The sequence below is a fragment of the Panthera pardus genome, unplaced genomic scaffold, assembly GCF_024362965.1.
Source record: "Panthera pardus isolate Hobbes unplaced genomic scaffold, ASM2436296v1 HiC_scaffold_16, whole genome shotgun sequence".
Classification (NCBI taxonomy): Eukaryota; Metazoa; Chordata; class Mammalia; order Carnivora; family Felidae; genus Panthera; species Panthera pardus.
In genome coordinates, this window is record NW_026526721.1 from 141,454,222 (window position 1) to 141,476,148 (window position 21,927).

Sequence of the window (21,927 nt, forward strand, 5' to 3'; positions counted from 1 at the left end):
TAATTCTTTGTTCAAAATACATTCATTACGGGCCCTGAGCTGAGCATCGCACAGATGTCAGGGACGCAGCACGCTCAGGGCCCAGTCCTTGGGGTCAGAGGGCTTACAGAAGTAGGGGACCCCACTGGCCTTGTCCTCTGGCTGTTTGCCTCAGTTAACCTCCCAGAATCTCAGATCCACCCCGGGACTCTATAGTCTCGCGGTGTTGGACACCCTGAACGTGGTCCTCTTGAATCAGATCATGACGAGTAACATTCATCATCCCAAACATATTTTTAGCACAGCAATGTATCACTTGTAATGACAGCAGGGAATATTCTCAGATTTTATGTGATCTAAAAGAATTTGAACTCTTTCGGTCTTCCTTTTTTAGTGTTTTCTTGTTGTTGTTTTGGCTTTCAAGGGAAATCTTTCTCTGGAGAAGCAGCAGACCATAATTATGTCTTTTTGGCTCCGTGATGTGTTGAGTAATGGATGTTGGTTGAACAGAGACCATTTACAAATATAGAGGAAACGAATGCAAATTTGCGGTTCTGTCTAGAGCACTTGCAGTATATAATTTTGGAAAGCTGCTCGCTAATGTCTGGTAGATAATCCTCAAGGTGTCTCTTTAACCTTATTATGCTAGTAGTATATTTCAGAGCTCAGAAATTTGATCCAAATTCAGTGAGGGACGAATCACAGGCATGAATGTTCTTTTCCTAGGGGAACCAAGTGGACAAAATAGGTTGCTGTGGAATGCTTTCTGACTGCTATTTTGGAATCTGGTCGTGTATTTTTAGCCTGCAAAACCTCTGTTCTGACACGTTTCCTCATGGGGACACGCAGCGGCTTCTAGAAGGGAAGCCCCAGCCCAGCACTGTGTTCTCGTCATGTAACAGCAGGCCGCGCAGGCAGGCCAGGAAAGCCCTTTTGAATTCTAGCAGTGATAATCCTGGAGTTTACATGGCCACACACTCCAGCCTTGCAAAGTTATTTTTTAACATAAAACAAAGGTGCCCTGGGGTCAGGCTAGCTGCTAAGAAAGTGCAAGCAGTAGAGGTTGAGGTAACCCGGGAGTAAAAGACGTGATCTAATAAAGGCGAGTCAGAGAATCGCCCCTGTAGAGCAACATGTTTATGTAATTCACAACCGGAGGTTCTGGAGGGACAACCCCTCTGGGTTTCCCAATTTGTCATCTTTAAGTGGCCCTACAGTACCTGATGAAGCCAGAGACATAGCTCAGCCTTCCGTGATTTCTGCAGAGTGGCAGGGAGGTAGGGACAAGGGTCTTCACAGGCTTTTGGCTGGATCATTTGTTATGAGTAGAATTAGGATGTCTTATTGCTTTGACCATTTATGTACTCCAAATGGTCCAAATTAAAAATACCTTCCTCTTTCCTCTCTTTCCTTTTATATTGTGCTAAGGTACAGCAGATGATTAAAATGGAGTCCAGTTTTCTCCTCTTGAGCTGGGGACACTGATGAAGATGTCTAAGTTATAAAAGACACACAAGTAATGACTAAAATATATTTCACATTTCCTGTCTACCAAACATTAAGCTGTGTGGTACATTATCTAATCTTAGCAAAGAAGACGCATTATTAGTTTAATTTTGTTGATGCAAATACCATAAGAGTTATTCAACACTGCATCTATCCTAGAATTGTGCCTCTGTTGCACAGGGTGTCCAATGAATATTTGTTGAATAATGTATAAAAGAAATGAAATAACTCTGGGCGAAAAGATGGAGTAAGTTTTCGTGTCACTTCTTGTGATGGTAGAATTCCTTGTTGCAGGAACCTTCGGACTAGATGATATATTGACAAAATAATTTGTTGGCCGTAAAGAACAGGCAGTCGCCAAGTCCGTTCTTTTTCAGAGAAGTCATAAAGAGACAAAATCCTGAATGGAAAGAGGGCATAGGGACATGAATCCCAAACTGATGCCTTCTTTCCCCTTGAGACAGGGGCCTTCTATAGCAGTGGAGGAGAGCCTGAGAAGCTGAGAAGAGCTTTCAGAAAACGTCCAGGGCTGAGGTACAAACAGCAGAGCTTGCTTTTCACGCAAAGGCCCTTGTAGACACCCAGAGGAGGGTGAGGCCCTGTGCACCTGATTCAAATCTCAGGTTCACCACTTTCTAGCTGGGCATGTTAGCCACACTTTTTTTTTTTCTTTTTGGTGTCATTGATAAACTTCTGCTGATGCATCATCATCAGTGTACCCCTTGAATTAACGCAAAGTGAACATACCATTTAACCACTATCCAGATCAAGAAATAGAACCCCAGAAACCTTCCTCATTGCCCTCTTTTCCCAATAACCACGATCCTGACCTCTGATGCCATTGGACCTATTTTGCCTGTTTTGTTTGTTTGTTTTTAGCTTTATGTAAATATCTAGCTTAAAAAAATTTTTTTTTAATGTTTATTTTTGAAAGAGGGAGAAACAGAGTGCAAGTGGGGGAGGGGCCGAGAGAGAGGGAGACACAGAATCCGAAGCAGGCTCCCGGCTTTGAGCTGTAAGCACAGAGCCCGATGCGGGGCTCGAACTCACAAACCGTGAGATCATGACCTGAGCCAGTCGGATGCTTAGGATGCTTAACCAACTGAGCCACTCAGGCATCCCTCTGGCTTTTTTTTTTTTTTCATTAGCTTAATGTCTAAAGGACTCATCTATCTTGCTGCATGTGGCCATATTTCTTTCAGTTTCTGTTGCTGTGTATAATACTATTTTTAGCCCAACATAGGGTTGGTTTTGGTATGTTTTTCACACGCACTTGAATGTATTCTCTGCAGGCGTTGGGTGTGGGATTCTGCATATGGCACTCAGGTTACGTACCACCTCACAGTATTTATATAAACTTTTTGTGTTGTCCAACTTTTCTCTATCTTGACTGATTTTCATTCTTTTCCCTATCAAGTACTGATAATCGTGTGCTAAAATCTCTCATTATGAGATAGAAGGGACATTAGAAATCACCTAGTTTAATTTTTTAATTTTACAGATTACAAACTGAGGCCAAGAGAAGGAAACAAATGGACTATATATACAGTGACAGAATAAATACCATGTGCCAGCAGTGACCTAGGACCTTTACACGCATGATCCCATTACGTCCTTGCAAGAAGCCTGTAAGGTAGGTAAATGCCATGACATTTTACAGTGAGGTTGTCACTTGCTGTCTCTCTGGAGGCTAAAATGTACCATGTTATACCCTAAGGCTCAGCACCTTGCCCACGGATTCAGAGAACCTTGGACTGACTGCCAGTTGTTCTGTGGGCACGAATTCAGGCTGCTGCTCAGTGTTTCAGGAGCTAGGGCATTAAGATTAAAAGGAATAAAGGCATGGCCATTTTTCCAAAGAAATTCACAAGTAAATGGTGAAACCAACATGTAAGTAAGTGCACAGTTATAACACAGTCTCAAAGGAAAGCCTCTTGTGTCCTATAAGTGAGTTTGGGTTTTATTTAGAAGGCATTGGGAAACCCATAAAGAATTTTCACCAGGGATGGAGGCTGAGCATTGATTCCAACAAAAGCCGGTAGTGGCCTGAACTGTGATTGTGGCAGTGGGGATTGCAATCAGAGTGTCGATTCAAAAGGGTAATAGAAAGTCGTCCTGTGAATAAGAGGAACAATACCTTTTTTGGCTTGGGAGCCTGTAGTTGCCAGTGTAGATGTATACTCTGGAGAGGCATTTGTTAGTGCTGGAAAATCAGTGCAGATTAAAGCAATTCAAATAGTACCTTTGCAGAATCACAGTAACCCTAATTTCCCAGGGCCGTTCTCCTTGCTGGAGGTGGGAAGGGGAGCTTCCCTGAGGTAGCACAACGGCCCAGGAGACCTTGGAAAAGCATCTGAGCGGAGAGTAAATTTGAGAATGAAGAATAGGGTTTGTAAATGGGGGGATCCTTCTCATCCCTGGTCACACCATTTCCCCCCAAAATTTCAGGTAGTTTGAGAAGCCTGCTTCATGATCTAGATGTGGCTACTGATACCTGTCCAGTAAGTGCACGACCGTCCATGGTTCTCATCTTCTTTGTCAGTGCCTGGTCAACTTGGGGGCTGTCTGGACACTCCTGTGTTACTGCAAGAGGGCGTTTCTGAATAGAGCTCAAGGACCGGGCAGTCACATGTGAGCTCTCTTTCAGTTTACCTGCAGCAGGACTGGATGCCACAGCCTTTCTGGCTTCAGAGTGAATCTCCTTTGGGAGCAGTAGACCTTTGTCCATCTAGTAACTGGCACACATTTTGGCTCACACCCCAGGATATTTCACCTAGCCTGTACCCCAAATTCAGTTTTCCAGTTGTCCTTGAAGAGTTGTCTCTGTCTCTTGTTTTAAATTTTCTTTTCTTTTAACCCATCCAAATAGGGATTGAAAACAAAACATTCTGTTTTTTTTTTTCTCTGTTAAACAGCATGAATAAAAATCGTGATTTTTTTTTTTTTTGGATGATTTAAGATTATCACCATGATCATGAGTTCTTGGACTTGCCCTGATAGTTCAATGCTACTGCTGCCTGTAAATTGTTTCCTATTACACAAAATGCCTCCAGTTTATTGCATTTTAATATGAGTAGCTTTGTCTCCTGGATTTACAATTAAGTCTTAATAATAGTAGTTCATCTCTGACTTCTAGACTGATGCCGTGTTGAATCCAACAGAACCAAGTTTCTACCCCTTTCTAACTAGTGCATGGGGTGCCGCATCACTAGCTGTTGGCCATATCATTTTCCTAGATGATTATATTTGCTGAAACATTGAACCTATCTTAGTAAATTTGAGGATAAATAGTAACAGAGAGTAGCAGGTGACCTTTCAAAAGAAAAGATATGTTTCTGGAGGCTTTCTTTGCCTGGGCTTAGAGTAAATTCTCTCTCCTTGGTTAATCATCCTCTCTAATTTATCTTTCAGATTTTCAGGATTGTCCCAAAATTATGCTTCACTCTTGGAATATTTGATATTCAGAACCCCCAAATTGTAAGTCTCTTGGTGTGAGCTATGTACCAAGAACCTTAAAAATCTATAAGGGATCTTTTCCTGCCTTCCTTACTCTGTCTAACCCCCGAATTTAGTGAAAGAAGTAACTTATTTTCAATGACTGAAAGAATTGTTTTCTCAGTGGAGGAGGTATTTTACCTTGCACACTCTGAATTAGATGATCCACAAAACCCACAACCTAATTGCCCTTTTAACAGGGGGGTATTCCGAGGTCCCAAGAAAGGAAAAGAATCCCAGGATGGCAAAGCTGAGATTGTGAGCAAAGCCACTGTGCCAGGGTGCCAAGGTCCAAGAAGCCACAGGCAGGATGTGTGTGGGCGAGGGGTTGGCAGAGACTTGCCAGACATGAAGGGTACAGAGGCACGTGTGAAAGTCTGTAACCAGAAGAGACAAAGCAACAGAGGTAGGAAACAGATGAAATAGATGAGGCAAAGGGAAGGGTCCCAAATGGTCCCATTTTAGATGCCATACTGCTGCCCAGCCTTCCCATTGGTGATCAAGGACTTCTTCCCCCAGTCCCTCAGCGGTCTGTCCTCTTCAGTGACTAACAGGGGCAGGAGTGTGAAGGCTCTGTCCACTTGCCCCAAGTGAGAACAACTCTCAGGGGCTCTTCCAGTTCCTGAGTTCCCACCAGGTTGAATTGACTGAGCCCTTTGCTGGGACTGCATCACAGCCCAGCCTCTCCCATTGTCCAATCTTGTTCCTTCCTTCCCCTTCCACAGGTGCTGATTCCAAAAGCATTCTGTAATAAACACCCCACAGGCTAGTGTTTGTCTCAGAGACTGCTTTACAGGGAAGTTAATCAGAAGGAGTCATCTAAAGTCCCCTTTTGTGTTTGAAGTTTGTCTTCATAAACTGTTTGGGCTGAGATATGAGGATGATCACAAGTTTAAAGCTTAAACAGCAAAGGAGAAGCTCAAGGTATGATGGTATTTCATGTCCTTGTATGGCCTACAGTGTTGAACAAATATAAAAAGATCATCTAGGGGCGCCTGGGCGGCTCGGTCAGTTGAGTGTCTGACTTCCGCTCAGGTCATGATCTCGCAGTTTGTGGGTTTGAGCCCCGCGTCGGGCTCTGCGCTGACAGCTCAGATCCTGGAGCCTGCTTCGGATTCTGTGTCTCCTTCTCTTTCTGCCCCTCCGCCACTTGTGCTCTCTCTCTGTCTCTCAAAAATAAATAAATGTAAAAAAAAAAAAATTGAAAAAAAAAGATCATCTACACAGGAAGACTCAAGTGTCTATGACCTTAAAGTCACCCAGACAAAGGCCCTGACATTTCCTAGTTTAGATCACACCTAACCTCAGAAGAGATAAGAAATGGACTTCTGCGAGGCGGCCAGTTGAATCTTCAAGCTAAGACTTGAACAGAAATTGGTTCAGAGAGTGAACTGAGGACTATATAATGAGAATGAGGAATCTGTTAGAAGGAGGGAGGTACAAATAGACAAATGAGTGGTGTTAGGCTCCTTCTGGATGCTGGAGTCCACTAGGGCAGGAACTGTTTTTTCTTTTTTGATGTTTATTTACTTTTGGAAGACAGAGTGCATGCAGGGGAGGGGCAGAGAGAGAGGGAGACACAGAATCTGAAGCAGCTCCAGGTTCCAGCTGTCAGCACAGAGCCTGACGTGGGGCTTGAACTCGCGAACCCAAGATCATGACCTTCAAACTCATGAACTGCGAGATCATGACCTGAGCCGAAGTTGGATGCTCAACTGACTGAGCCACCCAGGCGCCTCAGGCAGGAACTGTTATTTAAAGGAGTTAAAGCAGGAAAAATTCCATATGGCCCCTGAAACTTGGAAATGAAAGTCACTAATCAGAAAGAGTGAGGTCATTAGCACCTAGGATGTCTATAGAACGAGGAACTTCACCTGTGGCTTCCTGCTGAAGAGCAGGCAGATGCAGCTGGCATCCCAACGGGCCTGGGAAGAGCCTCGTCAGGCCAAGGCAGAGGCCGTGTCCTCCATTACCGCCTCTCCTCGACACATCTACAGAGCCCAGCTCTCCAACTTCAAAGTGCATAGGTGGAACTGACCATGCCGTTTTGGCCCATAACTCTTTATAGCATTTACAGCTGTGTTTTATGAAATGGCGTATAGTGAGATGGGCACAGTATATTTCTTTTCTTGGTTCCTTCACAGCAGACTACAGAGCTCTGGACATTAACTTGGTGCACTTGCAAATTACTTCTGGGTATTATGTAGTCAGGTCCTGCCCTTGTGCCCATAAGACATTTTTTTTCCTCCTTAAATTCAGCTTATTTCCATGGATATGTACAGTTAGATTCAGGATTAATTTAGAATAGGTCAAATGTCTAAAAGTGTTAGTGTTGAAAGCTAGGATGATGATTTTACCCAGTGGACTCAAGCTTTTTGGTACATGACAGATACCAAATTTTAGGATGTTTTGCTAGCACAAAATTCAAAACGACACTAGCCAAGACAGGAATAATTGTAACACAGTCTACATCCACAGTACAGCAGAATCTTACAGCATCTATAAAAACGTCCACACTATTCATTTTGCCCTCCTTTAGCATCAGGCTTTTGTTAAATGGAACCACTTGATTCCCTGATGTCAGACTCTTATATTTGGAGGGCCGAGCCTCCATGTTCCAGGAGACATACAGTCTTCCAGCCTGACATTCCCCTTGACCCCTGCCCGTGGCTCCAACACCACCACAATTGTGTGTATACCCAGAAGAAGTAAAAGTGCCTTGCTTGATGCCTGATCAGCCCCTTGTTTTTTGTTTTTCCACTGAGTATTATATACTGGAGTGAGATTCATTTGAATACATGTAACACAGTCTTATTTTAAAAAATAACTTCATGCATGGGTGCCTAGGTGGCTCAGGTGGTTGGGTATCCCACCTCGGCTCAGGTCATGATCTCACAGTCTGTGAGTTCAGGCCCTGCGTCGGGCTCTGTGCTAACAGCTCAGAGTCTGGAGCCTGCTTCAGATTCTATGTTTCCCTCTCTCTCTGCGCCTCCCCCACTCACGCTCTGTCTCTCTCCCTCTCTCAAAAATAAACATTAAAAAAATTAAAAAAATAACCTCATGCTACTGGATTTTATGAAGCTGCCATGATTTATTTAATCAGACCCCAAATTATGAACATCTAGGTTGTTTTCACCCTTTGCCATGGCAGGCGATCCTGCAAGGGATGTTGGTATATTAATTTATAGCCTATAAGCTACCTATAAATATAAATATAACATCTGGATTTCCCCAAGTTCTGTAAAGTTCTCCTGGCTCTGAAACACACAGCTTCATAGGTAAGTGAAGAGAAGCTAGCTCAGTGGACCTAGGAGGGGTTAGGCCCCCATTCCCATGGCTGCCGCTGTAACCATGTTTATTTTTCATCAGTGCATCACTATTTGGCATTTCCTTTGACACATCATACTGCTTCACAGCTTCCTGCTTGCCGCCAGCGAGTGCTTTTCTGCACTGAGCACCTAACGTATTTCTACTCATCTTTTAAAACCTATTCGCACATCATCAGCCCTATGCATGCACCTTCCCTCTGCATCCAGAATTAATCACCTTATTTGCATGCCCTCTACTGTGTGCACATTTCTGTTACTGCCCAAATAGCAGTTTATTATAATCATGTGTGTACATGTTTGAGTTCCCTATTGGACTCTCAGTTCCTGGCACTTTGGGACTGGATCTTATTTGTTTTCCCATCTTTAATGCTAAGTACACTATCTCTGACATACAGACCCTTGACTAATGTTTGCTAAATGGCATGGGAGAAAATTCTAAGTGAATTCGGCTGTATTTACAAGAGAAAAACATTTGAGGCTCAGAGTCAATGGTTAGTCTTCCATCTGTAGGAGACAGTGGGGACCTTCTGCGGTAGAAAAGGCCCTTTCGAGAGATGGTGATACCAGCTTTTCTTCCCATCTACTCTGTGTGAGTTTTGGCATTTTATTTTCTCTGCCATTCTTCAGCTTGTTAGTATTGCCGTGTTGGAGGTTTTGTTAAGCTAATCAGAAAGGTTCAAGTTACAAGGAGATAAAGTTGATTGAAGGGGCAGCATGGATAGCAAAGTGAAACATTTTGGGCAAGAAAGAAAGGACAACCAAAAAAAGCTTGAGACCTTGAAATATTTATGTGTAATAAAGTTCAAAAAGGAACATATGTCTATATGAGATTATCCAGGGGGAAATCCTTGCTTCAGGTATGCTGAATTACCATTAATCGTTTATTTCTGCTCTCAAAGCTTGTGTCAAAGACTCATTTTTTAGTCTTTAGTGTAATTATTGTCTAAACTTCCAGCATTTTCAAATAATACTCTGAGTGGCTGATTTTTTTAAAAATCATTAAAAATTATAGGAATAAATCCTTAATTTAAAAGGAAATTTACTTTAAAATGCCATGCTTAATTTTTTAAAACCAGTTTATACTATGCAAAAAATCAACTTCAAATTAACTAACATTCCTCCAATTAAATAGAAATTTCTCCCAAATATAAGCATTTTAAAGTCAAATTTGTAGTTATTGCTTTAGGGACAAATAAGAATTTGTAACCATTATATTAATGAATGTCTCAATGTTTCATATTTATAATCAGATGGAAAGATCATTTCATTTAATATGAGCCCTGTACTCTCTCTCCATATCCCTCTTACACTTATTCAAAGCCCCCTTTTTTTTTTTAATATAATTTATTGTCAAGTTAGCTAACATACAGTGTATACAGTGTGTTCTTGGCTTCGGGAGTGGATTCCCATGATTTCATTGCTTACATACAACACCCAGCGTCATCCCAACAAGTGCCCTCCTCAATGCCCATCACCCATTTTCCCCTCCTCCCCTGCCCATCAACCCTCAGTTTGTTCTCTGTATTTAAAAGTCTCTTATGGCTTTCCTCTCTCTCTGTTTGAAACTACTTTTTCCCCTTCCCTTCCCCCGTGGTCTTCTATTAAGTTTCTCAAATTCCACATATGAGTGAAAACATGATATCTGTCTTTCTCTGACTGACTTTTACTTAGCATAATACCCTCCAGTTCCATCCACATTGTTGCAAATGGCAGCATTTCATTCTTTCTCATTGCCTAGTAGTATTCCATTGTATATATAAACCACATTTTCTTTATCCATTCATCAGTTGATGGACATTTGGGCTCTTTCCATAATTTGGCTATTGTTGATAGTATTGCTATAAACATTGGGGTACATGTGCCCCTATGAATCAGCACTCCTGTATCCTTTGGATAAATTCCTAGTAGTGCTATTGCTGGGTTCTAGGATAGTTCTATTTTTAATTTTTTTGAGGAACCTCCACACGGTTTTCCAGACTGGCTGCATTAGTTTGCATTCCCAACAGCAGTGCAAGAGGGTTCCCGTTTCTCCACATCCTTGCCAACATCTGTTGTTTTCCGAGTTATTAATTTTAGCCACTCTGACCAGTATGAGGTAGTATCTCAGTGTGGTTTTGATTTCTATTTCCCTGATGATGAGTGATGTTGAGCACCTTTTCATGTGTCTGTTGGCCATCTGGATGTCTTCTTCGGAAAAGTATCTGTTCATGTCTTCTGCCCATTTCTTCACTGGATTGTCTATTTTTTGGGTGTTGAGTTTGAGAAGTTCTTTATAGATTTTGGATACTAACCCTTTGTCTGATATGTCATTTGCAAATATCTTCTCCCATTCCATTGGCTTGAAACTAAAGGCATTTAGTTTTGTTGATTGTTTCCTTTGCAGTGCTGAAGCTTTTTATCTTGATGAGGTCCCAGTAGTTCATTTTTGCTTTCATTTCCCTTGCCTTCAGAGACATGCCGAGTAAGAAGCTGCCACAGCTGAGGTCAGAGAGGTTGTTGCCTGTTTTCTCCTCTAGGGTTTTGATGGTTACCTGTCTCACATTTAGGTCTTTTATCCATCTTGAGCTTATTTTTGTGTATGGTATAAGAAAGTAGTCCAATTTCATTCTTCTGCATGCTGCTGTCCAGTTCTCCCATTCGCTAAAGAGACTGTCTTTTTTTCATTGGATACTCTTTCCTGCTTTGTCAAAGATTAATAGGCCATACACTTGTGGGTCCAATTCTGGGTTCTCAGTTTTATTCCATTGGTCTATGTATCTGTTTTTGTGCCAATACCATACTGTTTTGATGATTACAGCTTCAAAGCCCTCTTTTAAAGATACTTTACATGGTATTGTTTTTGAATTTTGCACATGATCAAAACTGAAAAAGTATAAAAAAGTAGACAGAGAAAATAAACCTCTGTCATTTCCGTATTTTTTAAGGAACTCACCTCTATTCCCAGAAAGCAAGCAAGCACAGAACATATCTTTAATGTTTTTACTATGTATTCCTATATTTGTTCATACTCACAATGGTAACATACAGTTTACACATCGTTCTGCTTTTACTTTTTAGCACTAAGAGTACAGATCATTTCCTAATAGGTCAAATAGAGCTGTTTATTTCTACAGCTGCATTAGATTCCACTCATTGGTTCTATTACAATTTATCTTAGTCTTCTATTGATGGACTTTTGGATTGTTTGCAATCTCTTGCTTGTACCAAATATAATGTACATCATCACTTGGCATCAGTGGGAGTAGGAACGTAATTACTGAGTCAAGGAACATGCAATTTTCAATTTTGATAGATAAAGCAAAATTGCTCTCCATAGAGGATATACCAAATTAATATTCCTCCCAGCCATAAATAAGACTGCCTATTCTCCATATCATTATCAGTTGGGTGTGTTGTAAACTTTTTAATCTTAGTAACCTGAGTTGTAAAAACTGTATCTCATTATGCTTTTGATATATAATTCTTTATAAAGAAATCAGGCATTTTCATCCAAACAGAGCCATTTGTGTTCCTTTTACATATTATTTATTAGCCATTAAAACAAATATAGCTTTATTGAGAGAGAATTTACATGCTATACAATTTTCCCTATTGTAAATGTGCAATTCAGTATGTTGTGTGTGTGTGTGTGTGTGTGTGTGTGTGTGTGTGTGTGTAAATTTGCTATGATATGAACACAGTCTAGTTCTGGAACATTTTCAGTACTTCACGATGTCTTCTGACCATTTTCAGAAAATCCTCTATTCCGCACCTGACCTAAGAAAGCATGTTAATGATTTCTCTTCAAATTTACCTTTTCTGGATATTTCATATAAATGAAATCAAAGAATATGCATTCTTTTGGATCAGGCTTCTTTTAGTTATTATAATATTTAGGGATTCATCTAAGCTGTAGCATGTATCGGTACTTTGTGCCTTTTTTATTGCTGAACAGTATTCCATTGTATGGATGTGCCACTTTTCTTTACTCATCATTTGGTGAACACTTGGATAGTTTCCAGTTTTGGCTATTTTGAGTAATCCTGCTATAAACAAAACATTCATTTACAAATATCTGTGTGGACATATGTTTTCATTGCTCTTGGATGGGTTCCAAAAAGTGAAATTGCTGGATCATATGGTAAGTTTATATTTAACTTCATAAGAAACTGCCAAAATGTTTTGTAAAGCGGCTGTATCATTTTACCTTCCCACTAGCAGTAAATAAGGGTTCCAATTTCTCCACATCTTTGCCTACACTTTGGACTGTCTTTCTGATTAGAGCCATTCTAGTAGGTGTTCTATCTCATTGTGACTTTAATTGTGTTTGTAGTAATTTGTATTTTAACTAATTTGTATTTCCCAAAATGACCAATGAAACTAAACATATCTTCCTTCGTATGTGCATTGGCCACTTGTTTATCTTTTGTGTAATATCTGTTTAAACATGTTGCTCATTATTTTCTAGGAAGTTGTCCGTTTCATCTCATTTGTTTTATTTTTTGGCATAACTGTTTATAATTTTCTTCATAAATCTTTTCAGTTTCTGTAGCATTGGTAGTGATGTTTCTTCCTTCATTCCTAAATTGGGTAACTTGTATTTTCACTCTTTTTTCCCTCAGTTCAATTAAAGATTTGTCAATCTTGTTGATCTTTTGAAAGATCAAGATTGCCTTTTTCCTCTTGGTTTTGTTTTCTATTTTATTGACTTCTGTTCTAACCTTTATTATTTTGTTTCTTCTGTTTACGTCAGGTTTAGTTTGCTCTTCTTTAACTAGGCTCTTAAAGTAGAAGCATAGAGGGGCGCCTGGGTGGCTCAGTGGGTTGGGCATCCGACTTTGGCTCAGGTCATGATCTCGTGGTCCATGAGTTCAAGCCCCGTGTTGGGCTCTGGGCTGACAGCTCAGAGCCTGGAGCCTGTTTCGGATTCTGTGTCTCCCTCTCTCTCTGCCCCTCCCCTGCTCATGCTCTGTCTCTCTCTGTCTCAAAAATAAATAAATGTTAAAAAAAAATTTTAAAAAAAAGTAGAAGCATAGATTATTGATTGGAGAATTTTCTTCTTTTCTGATATATGCCTTTAAAGCTGTAAATCTCTCTGTAAGTACTGCTTTAGCTTCGTGCCAGAAATTTTGGTGTACTGTGTTTTTATTTTCATTCAATAGAAAATGTTTTGAATTTACCTTATGATTTCTTCTCTGACCTGAAGGTGGTAGCTGATGTCCTCTATCCACCCACTTTTTATTGGTTAGTCTAGTTAGGATCTGTCAATTTTATTGAACTTTTCAAAGAACTAACTTTTAGTTTTATTTTTTAACTTAATTTTGGTAAAATACAGAAACTTCACTGCAATGTGGCTCTATTCTTTCCCCTTCTTTCTGCTATTATTGTTACATTTATTACATCTATGGTTATCAATCTAACAATACAGTGTTACATTTATTGCTTCATATAACCTTATGTCTTTTAAAGAAGTTAAGGGAAGAAATGTGAAAAAATATGCATTTAAAACATTCCATATTTACCTACGTTTCCAGTTCTTCATTTCTTCTTGTGTATTGGAGTTACCATCTGTGTCATTTCAGGCCAAAGAATTGCCTTCTAACCTTTAAATGTTCTTTTCCTCTTTTCCCAAGAGTTCTAAACATGTAAGTTAGCTCATTAAGAACCTCTCACCAAGGATAAAGAGATTTTGCCAAGGGGCACCTGGGTGGCTGAGTCAGTTGAGTATTCAACTCTTCACTTTGGCTCAGGTCATGATCCCAGTGTTGTGGGATTGAGCCCTGCATCGGTCTCCATGCTGAGTGTGGAGCCTGCTTGGGATTCTCTCTCCCTCTCTCTCTCTCTCTCTTTCTCTCTCTCCCTCTTTCCCTCCCCCACCCCCGCCACTGTCTTCCCCACTTGCACTCTCTCTCTCTGAAATAAAATTAAAAAGAGAGAGAGTCATACTTTGCCAAGAAGAGAAGACGGCTCTTAACCTGGAAATCAAGGCCTCTCCCTGCATTTAGGAGGAGTTTGATTATGATGAGATGAGAAAATTTACTTAAAGTATAAAGTAGGAACCTGATCAACAATCTATATCCTCGGTTTGGGAATGCTAAATTCAATGTGAATCTTCACACATGCAAAATGGGTATATTCTACCTTGCATAACTTGTTTGAAGAAAATAGATAATCCTCTGTGATTGATGACGATTCTGCCGTCTTAGATAAATAGGAGCAGACAGGTCATGGTTTACATGCCTGATGTGGACTGTAGGTCACAATTTCAAACCTATGACTAAATTTCCTAAGAATGTTGTCCAAGTATTTGATTCAGACGTCCAAGGAACCAAAACTATATACTTGGAAAAGCATACCTTAAAAATTATGTCTATGTGAAGGTTTGAACTAAATTATGTACTAGCCATGGGGAGACAAAATTCAACGAAGAAAAATGAAAACAATCTAATAATATGCTGCTTCATTTTTCCATTGTTTACAATAAATAAAGCTGAGAAGAAAAAGAGAGCACAATTGTCCTGACAAGACGCAAGATTGGTTTTCCTAATAGGCTTTACTCTTAAAAAAAAAAAAAAAAAAAAAAAAAAAAGCCTTCTATCCCAGATTAAGTTGTGACTCTACTATTATTGTGACATTATCCATGAATGCCTTGCTTGTACTCACATTATTTGAGTACTGGCTCTATTATTAATCATTTTGAATATTATCATTACTGTTACCAAGGCATCCAAAGGGTTTGTTTTTAAGTTTCAGAAGTTCTATTTTAAATCTTTGCTCTGCATTTTTCTTGGTGACACTTTCTTATTTCTCTGAAATTTATGTTCTTCTCTTTTATTTTCTGAGAAATGTCATGAAGTATTTTATTTCTGCTAACTTTTCCATGATGTTGGAAAGCTGCAAAGATTTGTGAAGCTGAAACAAATTCCTTCTTAATCATTTTAGACATTTCTATAATAACACGTATATATAATTTCTCAGTTCTGTTGATTCATACTTTAGAAATATTCCTCTAAGGTTAGTGGATGTTAGTCTCATTTTGTGGTAGGAGAAAAGAGTACAGAGGAGTTTGACAGCTGTTTTAAGACCATGGGAAAATTTTGTGTGTATGTGGGGTGAACTTAATGAAGGTTTTTCATACATCCTGCTTTTGTGTGAGGAGGCAGGTCTTCCAAAAATGCTGGATCATGAGTTGACAATTTTTACTACTTGTGGAAGTTTCTTTAGGAACCACAGGGTCGGAGAGAGAGTTTTAGGTGGCAGAATACCTTCTCTTTTCCTAGGACTCTGTCGGATATTGCACTTAGAGTTCCCCAGAGTCGATAGAGTGCCCTGAGAATCAGTGAACATATAAAGTGATTCATCTCTGCCCATTTCTGCATTACATTCTGTCTTGTGGTAACATTATTACAGAAGTTAACAACCTACAGAAGAGCTAATTCTATTAGTGCATTGCTTGCAATAGGCTACTGACGAACCCTGATCCCATGTCCCCATCAAATTTGCATCATTAAACAAAAGATACATTTAGCAGGGGAGATGAAATTGGGTGGACGTGATATATTGCCTCATAAGACTTAATAGATATTAATTTGTAATCTGTTCGGTGTTTGCTAAGGCTGGTATAGCTAGAATGGCATTGATTGGATCCCTATCTGGAAAAATGCCAGACGATTGATGAGTTTCCCCCCAAATGAAAGACATTTATTCATTCAGCAGGTATTTATTGAGTTTCTCGTATGCGTATTGAGCACCACGTTAGATGCCACATCTAAAATAAAATGCTAAACAAAGACTACTGGTCTGGAGGCTAAGGGAAGATTTCACCATCACCAACGAGGGGTCTGTGGTAAAGGCAACTGATTCAGAAAGAGGGAGGAAGTATGTGCACAGGCCTCATGGCAGAAGTGAGCATTTCTTGTCCCAGGAACCCAAAAGAAGGCTAAGACGGCAAAGCAGGAAACACAAGAAGCAGAAAGGTAAGATAGGAAACTAAAAAGGGAGTCAGAAGCCAGATCAGGAAGGATATTAAAAGGTACAAAGCAGGTTGGTCTTTAGAAGGACTCCCAACATTAACATTCAGAAAAACGGAGTTAGTTCTGAATCACCAATTAGGTAGGCAAATTCTTAGCTTAAGAGTATTTCAATCATTGAGACCCCCTGTCTTGGGAAAGTAATAAAATAAGTGATTTGTGTATTGTTTCATACGACTAAAGAAATATTCCTAATATCCACAGCAGGGAAAGAAAAAAGAACAGTTTGCCTTTTAGTGTGGTGCTTTATTATCCATTTCTGAATGCAAAGCTAATTATTTGTCAAATTAAAGCCTATTTTTACCAGTAATATTATTACCACTTGGAAATAATCGATCACCTTGGTTTGCAGGGCACTGGTGTAACACTGGAGAATACAATTTTTTGTATTCAAAACGACTGTAATAAGGGTAGTTTGGTAGGTTTAGAATTAGCTTTAAAAGTAGAAATATGAACAGAGCGAATAAAGAATTGTCTTTTGTTCTTTCCTGCTGTAGTTGTTAGCTAGCATTATATTAGAAACGTCTGAATGCACATATTCTTTTCTTTAATTTTTTTTAGCTGTTTAAAATGTTTGTTTATTTTTGAGAGAGAGAGACAGAGCATGATGGGGGAGGGACAGAGACAGAGGGAGACACAGAATCCTTAGCAGACTCTAGGCTCTGAGCTGTCAGCACAGAGCTGGATGAGGGGTTCAAACTCACGAACCATGAAATCATGACCTGAGCCGAAGTTGGATGCTTAACCGACTGAGCCACCCAGGCACCCCTGACTGCATACATTCCAGAAAGTACAGTTTGAGGATGTCTTCTTGGCACCAGAGGAAAAAAAAGTATATGAATGAATCACTTGTTTGTAGATGGGCAAAAGCTGAGACAACTACGATGGGTGTCCGTGCACTCATTAGTTGCATAGACAAGACAGCTAAGGTAAGGGTTATTTTTATTTTCTTTTAATTGTTTGACTTAGGTAAAGTAGCAAAGAAACTTAAATGTAGCTTAAAATATTACGCCATTACATAGCAATTTTCCCTGGTTGTCCTTGATACGTTTTTTATATCTTTAATGTTAAGGCAAAATGTATCCTTCCTCTCTCCTATTGGGGAGGTTAAGAAGAAGCCTCCTCTTCTCCATTCCCACCCTTAATGCCACACATGGAAGAACGACTTCACAGATGAGAGTAGATGAAATGTGAAATCTCCTGTCCCTTTCAGGAAGCCCTTGCTGATTGTGAGACCATGTGTTGAATCTAGGTGGGAGAATTAACCAAGTATTTGTTGCATGAACATTTCTCTTTGAAAGTCTGTGACTGGGCAGAATTTCCCTTGTGGTGGATTATGTCCTGCTGGATTTGGTTCTGACCATTTTAAGGCTTTGGTGTATTTCTGGGGTAGTATTTTCATGTGTCCCTTTTGTGTGTCATGTATCTTCTCCAGGAGAGACTTGGGGCACTGGTCCAATGGTGACGTGTGACAACAGGCTATGATGTATCTGGCTGAACTCCCTGGAGGTCAGCCCTCATTCTTGCATTCACCACCCCCCGACCCCTCACTTCGCCCTTCCAATTTCAACACACACCTTTTCTTAGTATTTAGTAACTGAGGAACCTCATTTTCTGTGCAATCTTATGTACTGTGCTCATGCATTTGTCACACCCAATAAAATGCACTGTGTACTCACTTCGGATAAAAAGAAAATTTATTGAGCACATATCATGTGCTATTCACTCTGACAAGATTTTATACACATTTTCAGTCAATGCTGTCAATAACCCCTCAAGGCAATATTATTATCCTGATTTTAGAAATAAGGAAACGGAGACAAGTCAGTTGAAATAGCTGGTCAGCGGAAGTAGGAGAACCCAGATTTGAGTTCAGGCAGGCCAGATTCAAGGCCGAGGCTCTTAACCATTGACAATGCTGCTATATCAAGTAAACTGTCTCTTCTATATCACTAATGAGTACTTTTCAAGCATCTTAGCATCTACTTAACAGAAAAATAGAAACATACAGCATCACATTTCTCAGAAACTCGCATCTGGACCTCTTCCACTAGACCCAAGGAGAAAGAAGGGCCTCGATGAGAAAGTGCAGCCCCTGTTCCTAATTTGTATTTTCGTGGAGTAAGAAAAGTGCAGAGCAGGAGAGAAGTGTTGTAGAAGGCTACATTTGAGATTTAACATCAAATGTCAGGGTTATTTGTCCTTCCTCCAATGCTGAGATACGGAACTTAAGCAAACTGAGAAGAAAAAGATGGTTCTGGGTTTCAGAGTGAATGGATTCAATGTGGAGTCATTATGATGACGAATCTATGTGGGCTGGGGGGGAAACAGGAAAACTTGGATCTGGTCTCCATTTTGCTCTTCTGCAAGATGGCCCTGAGCAGTTCGAGACCTGCCTCTGTGGCACGCTGTTAGGTGAGGAAAAACAACAACAACAACTAAGCCTCAAGATGGTCCTCTCTGTACCAGCCCAGCTTGTGAGGCCCTTCTAAGCCTATCAGTCTATGAAATGTAACAGGACAGCCTTTTGTACCCATTTCTCCGCCAACAAATGGCTACAGGCCAGACCTGGTGAACAAAAGGTAAAGAGAACAGAAGTATTCCTGTTGTTCAGCACTACCTAATTCCCTTTCCATATGCATGTACAATGAAAATAAACTTAGTTAAAAAAAATTACATCAGTCATTTTGGAAGAAGTTTGGGCACAGGAGAGAGTGACGGGGGCCATTTGTAGCTCATAAGGGAAAAAAACTCTGATAGTCACTGGTGTCTCTGCTGTCTGCTCCGAATATTCCTTCTGTTATCTCCCTAAAGCACTCATCTGTGATTTCAAATATCATTAAGATTTCCATGGTAAATTAGTTTCCAATTATTCCTGGTCTGAGGCCACAACATTTCTGCTCCAACAGGACTGCCAGCACACTTTGATGGGACAGAATGCAGACAAGCCATTGAAAGGAGTATGGTTATCTTTGCCTTTCTTCGAAGAAAAACACAAAGATGGTGGAAACTATATATGTTTATGTGACTGTTCGTGGCATGTGCCCCGGAGAGCACTGTTCGGTGTTGTTCTTGATCGCATTGAGCATTTCTGGGCTCAAGACCCCCGCTGGCGAAGTCATCTTTTGATCTGATTGGTATTCAGAGCTCATACTGTTTTATGAAGAATAAGGCTCAAGATATCTCGGCCACTGTCCTAGTGAGTTTTCTCTGGTTTCTTCAAAGTAACCAAATGCGGCTTCATGTCTCCAGCAAAAAGAATCATCAATGATTTTAAGCTTGTTTCATGGGTGACGGCAAGAAAACATCACAACACTTTCCTAGGACAGTTGTATTGATCTGCATCATTTCACTCAGGTTTCCCACCATGTCGCAGAACATTTAGAGAGCCGAGCTACAGGAGACTGACTTCCATCAGCGCTCCTTGCTGTATTATTCAAATAAAAGAAAAATGAGTCTAGGGTTGCCCCATGTTGGGCTGGCCCAGATTTTGTGTTTCATCACAATTTGATGTGCTCCAGAGAATGAGTGAATATAAATACATCGCTGACAATGAGGCATCTTGTCGCAAGCAAGAAAAGTGAGAGAAAGAAGGAAGATTGGAAGGAAGGAAGAATCAAAGTACTTTGTCAATATACAATAGAAAGAAATGAGCATGGTGCTTTTATTGTACAAGATTCATAAACCTACCCTAACAAGTTTACTGTCAGTGCTTTTGAAGGGCTGGATTTGAAATTCTGCACAGAATCTTATACTATGGTTCAATAATTACATTCAGTATTAAAACTGGAATTTGTCCTTTTACCACATACTGGAGAACTAGCACCATAATGTATACTTTTGGAATATGCACCTATACGTTTAGAATTTGTGATGAGTTAGGGGCTTGTCTGAAATTTTGCTCCTTGTCAAGGGATAAACAGATTCCTTATTCTATATATAAGTTTTTGAATATGACTTTTTCCATCGGCTCACGATTCCTCACAATTTCCTGAGGAAATGGATGTGTTTGTGCGGGCTGATTTGTAGCGAACAATCCATTTGTCAGCATCCTGGGTGATGAGGTTCTGAACAAATGTATAGAAAAGAAGGGGAAATCAAAAGAGAGAAAGAGTAGAAATGAGTCAGCTGGTAGAAATCACTGGATGTAAGAAAGCAATGAAGACCTCTGTCCTAGAAGGATTATTTGGGGTTGTCTTGTGCAGTGTTATAGGCTCTAGGGCAGGGAGGAAAAAAAACATACACAATTGAGCATTTATTACAGTCAGGCTGCTTTGTGTATATCTTCTCATTTAATTTAATCATCTGACCATGAGAGGTAGCATTTTCTAAATCCCATTCTATAGGACAAGATGTAAACTGTGAGATTATGTGACTCTCCAAGAGTTGCACAATTAAGGGAAAGAAGTAGGATTTGAGCTCAGCCCTGCCTGACTTCAATTCTTTGTTTTTGCGGCAGAGGGTATTTTCCAAAGATGGTCACGACATCATCTCCTATCTTACTAGCTCTTCTACCATGTGACCTGGCCAATCAGCCATCAAGAGGTGGTGTCTGTTTCTCCTCCCCTTGAATCTAGGCTGGCCTATGACTCTCTTGTAGCCAATAGAATATGGCAGAAGTGACAATGCATGATTTCCAAGGCTAGATCAGGAAAGACCTAAAGGCCATGCAGCTTCTGCCTGATTCTCTTGGGACACATGCTCTGGGGAAAGCCAGTTGCCATGGTAGAAGTCTGACTACCCTGAAACTTTCATGTTGGGAAACCCATACTAGAGGCTCCTGTCAGTTGTCCTAGCTGAGTCCACCTTCTAACCATCCCTGCCAAGGCACACATTCAGTATGTGAAGCCATTTTGGATTCTCCAGACCATCATAGCCACCCCCTGAGTACTGCTGAGTGGCCCCAGTTAATATCCCAAGGAACAGAAGAGCTATCCAAGCCCTGCCCACACTCCTGACCCACAGAATCATGAAGGAAACCAAATTTGGGGTACTTTGTTACCTGGAGCACCTTATAACCATATCGTTGTCCTTTGCCTTAAGGCAAGACCAACAGAGAAAATACTTGGAACTGAGTGATGGGGAGACTTTGACAGACAAATATGAGGCTAATTAGAAACTGGTTGGAAGGGATAAAAAGAGTTTTCAGGAGGCTAGGTAGTGAAGGACTTGGGCTGAGAATAAGCTGGTAGGAAAATCTAAACTAAAAGGAAACTATAGATTAAGATATTATATCTTTGCAATAGCTCCAAATCTTGTCTCCATTCCCTTCTCCCCTAGAGTAATCTTCTCTACTTCTAGAGTTACATACACATTTACCTAAAATCAGCTCCATTATTTTACCCTTTACCTTAAAATACTGCTCACTCTATCTACCTCAATAAAATACAGCCTGTATTTCTCATTTTGTCAGATCAGTCTATTCAGTCCAGTATAAAGGCTAAAAGTAAGGGGTTTGGAATCAGAAAGACTTTCTGTTCATTAATTTCTAATCAGAAAACCTTGTTGTGTGTCAGTGTTTTTGTGTGGTCTATTTCTGGATATACAGCATCTAATATGACCAAGATAAAGTTTTCTGGAATAATGTGATTTTTCTTTGGCAGGTATCC

The 21,927-nt window shown here is 40.2% G+C and overlaps 1 long non-coding RNA gene across 1 annotated transcript in view; it reads left to right on the plus strand.

The window, feature by feature from the left end:
- The window catches only part of LOC109251385 (uncharacterized), a 254,942-nt gene that overhangs the window by 219,842 nt on the left and 13,173 nt on the right, over window positions 1-21,927 (plus strand). Inside the window, exons 3-4 of the long non-coding RNA XR_002073499.2 lie at window positions 2,987-3,118; window positions 5,706-5,904. This is a non-coding gene — a long non-coding RNA (uncharacterized LOC109251385). The remainder of the gene's footprint in view (window positions 1-2,986; window positions 3,119-5,705; window positions 5,905-21,927) is intronic.